We start from the raw sequence: 5442 nt of genomic DNA, 5'->3' as shown, positions 1-5442 counted from the left end.
GAATGTCTCGATAGATGTTGGAAAGCAACCATGTAGCAACATGTTGTTTCAGGTAGTTCAGTATTTCAGGCAGTTTAGTGTTTCAGGCAGTTCAATGTTCAGGCGGTTCAGTGTTTCAGGCAGTTCAATGTTTTAGGCAGTCGGTGTTTCAGGCAGTTCAGTATTTTCAGGCAGATCAGTGTTTCAGACAGTTTTGGGTCTCCAATAGTAATGGTATTTGAGGATCTCATGTATGGTAAGCGTACTATATTGCTGAGTAATGCTTAGTCACCCACCGTGGGGTTCATCTATAATGATTTAGTACGAGTGGTCTGTCAGGGATTCAGATCATCTAGAGACAACAAATTTCAGATAGAGTACATGTGATCTTGTTGCGAGGAATTCGTTCACCTGTGGATTTTAGGGCTTTGAGAATATTGGCCATGGCTACCCTAGGAGGGCTAGGGTGTTCCCATGATGGTGACCATTTTACTAGAGTGGGTGGGTGTGTAAGCAATGATAATGAATGATTCCGAGGACGAAATCTAATTTAAGTGGGGGAGAGTTGTAACACCCTGTTTCTTTATTTAGTAAATAAATTAATTAATGAATGTATAGTAACCTTAAAATCAATAATTATATAGTAAGGTGTTGGTTTCGAGGAGTTAATTGGCATAATTTTGAAGTTGAGGGTTAGAAGTGTAAGTTTCAGACTCAGTTTATAATTATTTATGAATTCAGGGGCTCCATGGTAATTATTTTGATTTAATTTAAAAGGAAAAGAGGTGGAAGGGCTGATTATGTCATAATTAAGATATCAAGGTGTGTTTGGTAACTAATGGACTTAAATTGAAAAGATTTGAAGGCTTAGGGGGTTAATTGGTATTTTCGAGACTTATTATGAAAAGAATTATGGAAGAAAGGGTTAAAAGATAATTTTCGGATTACTTTTGCAAATAATTCACAAAGTGGAGGAATGTATGGTAAATTTTGGACTTCAATTGAAAAGGAACTGATGGGGAGGGATCATAATGGGATTATAGCGCACAAGTTTGAAATGGATACGGGATGAACCCGTCACTTCATTCCTCCCGTTATTTTGGAGACATGAAACCCTAAACCTACAAAAAAAATGTTCCAGCCGTCATTTGAGATCTTCAGCCGCCACTCCTGCTTCCCTCTCGTTTTCCGACCGATGAACTGTCAATCGACCACCGCCTGCTGAGTCGTCACCGCAACATCACCGTGCTACCCTCCCGTCGGATGTTGTGGATCACCGGAAGAGTCACCGAGACAGGTGGTAGTAGCCATTTTCACCATTGATAAGGTCATGCGTGACCTGAGGGTTCTCGGTAAGGATCATCACCGCCACTTCTTCTTCCTCTCATCTGTTCGTCGTCGGGTGTGTTGTAGTCGCCACCGGTGGCTGTTGGCCACTGATCTCGTTGTTCTGACAGTGCCAGCTACTTAGGAGGTGGTTGGATGTTTATTGGTTCGAGTATATATGTTTCTTATTGTGTTTTTATGGTTGTTGTGCATTATAGGGCCGGAAAACCCACCACCACCTCAAGGTGGTGGCTGCCGCCACTGTCATCATTTTTTGCCGCCACCAGCCACCGTGAAGGGTGGTTGTGTGTGTGTTTATGTTAGTTAGTGTGTGTGTGCGTGTGTTTATTTTGGATTAAAGCTTTGTAATTGTATTTAGCAAAATAATAATGAAAAGGAACTAAAAACAACCACCGTAAGGTGGTGGCGGCCACTGTGAGCCGCCGTTGACCACCACTACCCGAGGTGGTAGTGAGTGGTTCCCCACTAGCAAAACCCTAAATGACCTACTGAAACCTTAATGTCTTAAAGATTATTTTTGGGCCTATTGGGCCATGTTTGGGTGGAAATCCCTATTTAGGGTTTAGAAAACCCTAATTGTGAGTATTTGGGCCTTGGACTTATTAGGACCCACCTTTGGGCCATTGGGATTAGATTGTGTATTAAACCTAAATTATTCTATATCATTTATCTAGTAGAGTAAAGGATTTAATTGATTAAGTCCTTAGTGGGTTAAGTGAGAAACACTTAACCCTAATTGTCATTTTATGTGAAACCCTAATTTCACTTAGACTTTGAGTTGGGCCTTCCTATTGGGCCTTGGTGATTGGGATAATAATGGACCATCCAAGAGCAAGCAAATAGACTAGAACATTTAGATGGGCTTTATGGTAAGGCCTATATGTAAGGGTTTGGACCTAATTTGAAAAATTGGGCCATAGATGGCTCATAGTGTGGGCCTTAATGATTATATGATATTGGGTCATTAGAATGTCAAATGTTAGACTGCACTAAATGGTTGGGCCTTTAATCAAGACCATGTAAAGTTTTGGGCCCAATTTGGAAAATTGGGCAATAGTGGGCCTTGGTTCATTATTAGACTTTTGGGCCTTTGGATTGGGCCTTGAGTTGAATCAAGCTAAGATTAGGATAAAGCAATCTTTTACCCCAAGCATGGACTTTTGAGTATATGTGATGGAACCCAATTATTAATTGGGTGTTGTTTTGATGTTGATAGATTCCAGAATCTGTCATCCTGCAGTTAGGGTTTTGTCAGCAGGACTTCAACAGTGTGAGGTGGGTTTTCCTCCAGTAGGAATGACTCTAAGGTACCAATTCCGACCCGTTTATGTAGTTACAGTATGCCGGTGATAGCCCAATGCAATTTATAAGTTCAATTTATTCCAGACTTTGTTCTGATGCCGGGGTGGTCCCGAGAAGTAGTTTTGTATGCTTGATGTCTTTATGATTCATGCATGTTTATGTTATGTGTTATCTGTTCTGGACTCCGGTCCGATGCCGAGCAAGCCCGATGCAGTTTATGTATGTTATATGTTTGATTTTATGTTATGATTCAGTTTATATCGGACTTTGGTCAGATGTCGGGCGGGGCCCAAGTTATTCCGGACTCTGATCCGATGTCGGGTGGGCCCCAAGTTATTCTGGACATAGGTCTGATGCCGGGAGGGGCCCGATGCAGTGGGCGGCGCCCAAGCTAGTCCGGACTTCGGTCCAATTACAGGCGGGACCCGATGCAGTCGGCAAGCCCCAATATGTGTTATATGAGTTATTGTATGGTATGTGGTCGTTTGGGGAGACTCAATAAGCTTCATGCTTACAGTTTTCAATTTTGGTGTCAGGTACTTCAAGTTTCAAAAGAGGAGCTCGGGAAGGTTACAGTGCACACACCATTTGTTCAGCTTGGGATGTTTATACTCTGATATATATGACAATTGTTATATTATTCTGAGATACATTGTTTATGATTTTTCTATGACGTATGATGACTATGGTTTTTATTATTAAATTAAAAAATGAAATGTTTAGACCGTGTTTTTGGGAAGTTTTACACAAAGCTCAGATTTAACCATTTTAGTCTCTGGAGTTGCTCAACTCTCAAGAGAAGATCCAAAACCAACTAAATGGACAATATTGAAAACCCTAGCTAGATCTAATGAATAAGATGACAAGAATGAGACTTTATACCTCCAGAAGCTCTTCAAGGTGATCTAGATGCAAATTATTGGAACATAATGCCCCTACTAAGCTTTCTCACTAGCTTCTTCTTCTCAAGTAAGCTCCAAAATGGCCACCAACACACTTCTATGCTCCATAATCACACTCTCAAAGGAAAACTGAGGTAAACGGACGAAATGAGGCTCAAGATGCGGATTACGGTTTAGTCCCAATGACTTAAGGATGTTTAAAGAGGTGTCAAGTCCGAAAATTAGGTTTTTGGTCCTTTGTCGTGTACACGACACTCCTCCTTGATCCTTCCTCCATAGTATGCTAAGCCTACCCTTAGGTACGCCCAACGTACAAAATGGGACCATTGTTGCCAACTAAATCATTTAAAAGGGTTAGAAAGGTTTACCTAATTTGGAGTGTTACATAACTTCAAATTCATTCAATGGACTTTGAATTATGTCCTTTTTGACCCTTAGTTTGGAAAGAAGTGGCAAAGGGATGCCCTAGTGGCAAAATGGTGATTTTGGGGACTTGAGTAGTACGATGGGTGTACATATGAGTATGTTAAGCATACTAGGGCGTGACCTAGTACGTTGGGCGTACGAGTGCCAGGGTGAAACCCTAAAATTTATGGTTTGTGGAGTATTTAAGCATCTTATAGACCATTTTCTCTCATCTTTTCCGGCCTCCAAGTCTTCAAACCGTTCTTAGCAAACCCTAATCCATAAGAGAGTTTTGGAGCCTAAAGTGTTTTGTTGGTGTGATTGAATGAGAAGAAAGAGCATCAAGGAGTCAAGGAAGGAATCAAGCTTGTAGATCTAGGGTTTTCACCATCTCGGGGAGCTCTAGAAGGTATAAAGATTCTACCTTTATGCTTGAAATGTGTAGATCTTGTTTTGGTTACTTTTTAGTATCCTTCTTGTCCCAAGAGTCCCAATATTGTGCATGCTTTGCTTTGGTCGAGTTAAGCTATCCTTTCAGACCTTAGGATGGGTCATAATGTATAAAAATTAGATCCCTTGAGCTAGTTTGGTCCCTAGTTATTTATAGGAGGTGTTAACGGGTTAAGACCATGTATTAAGCCCCTTTTAGTCTACAAAAGTCTTAAAGTTTGAGACTTTATGGTTCTAGAGCATATTTGAGTAGTGGATCTGAAGTTTGAGCTCAAGTGCTTAATCCATTAAGCACTTATGGAAGTTTTAAGTCATGCACGGGTACGCCCCACACTTGGAGTCAACCCCCTATAATGGGTCAATGCAAGGCAAGGTACGCCCAACGTACCGAAGGGTACGCCCCGTGTACGTCTCCTGTTTGATTTTTGGACTTTTGGATTCGAGTATTGGTCCATCTTTTGGGCTTTGATACTTAGGTCCTAATGGTTTATTTAGATGGGTGTGTCTTGGGCTAAGTAGAGGATCAGACCTTTGGATAAGGCCTAATAAGGAGTTGGGCCAAGTAGAGGATCAGACCTTTGGATAAGGCCTAATAAGGAGTTGGGCCCAATTTGGAAAATTGGGCCAAGTGTGGGCTTGAAGTGGTTTGGGCCTTTGGATCAAGATTTGGGCCTTTAGCAGTTGGATCTTCTTGAGTGAAGGCCATTAGGCCCAATTTGGAAAATTGGGCCATAATTGGACTTAAGGAGTTTATTTTGATATTGGACCTTTTGTCACCTAGTTTGGGCCTTGGCTTTAGGTCAAGCTTGAGGAAGGATAAAACGGTCTTTTACCCTGATTTGGACTCATTATATAAGTCAGTGAGTAAATGCTGATGGTTGTCATTTTGGTATCTGTTGGCGGATCTGCAGCTAGAGAATATTCATGGAATCAACTATTGTTGGGGTGTTGTCTTGATGATGATGGTTCGGGATCTGATATTCAGCTGTCAAGGATCGTCTACGTGTTTCGGCAACGCGAGCTGAGTTTTCCTCACTATACTAAATGGTCGAAGGCA

At 41.4% G+C, this 5442-nt stretch overlaps 1 long non-coding RNA gene across 1 annotated transcript; it reads left to right on the top strand.

Annotated features, from left to right (window-relative positions):
• The first annotated feature begins 1058 nt into the window (after positions 1-1058).
• Positions 1059-3355, top strand: LOC145001801 (uncharacterized). Its single transcript, XR_013661720.1, has 2 exons — positions 1059-1331; positions 3165-3355. It is a non-coding gene; the product is annotated as an uncharacterized LOC145001801 (long non-coding RNA).
• Positions 3356-5442: the final 2087 nt, after the last annotated feature.

The sequence above is a fragment of the Lactuca saligna genome, chromosome 6, assembly GCF_052625555.1.
Source record: "Lactuca saligna cultivar CGN05327 chromosome 6, ASM5262555v1, whole genome shotgun sequence".
Taxonomy (NCBI): Eukaryota; Viridiplantae; Streptophyta; class Magnoliopsida; order Asterales; family Asteraceae; genus Lactuca; species Lactuca saligna.
This window is presented reverse-complemented; position numbering and strand designations above follow the sequence as displayed.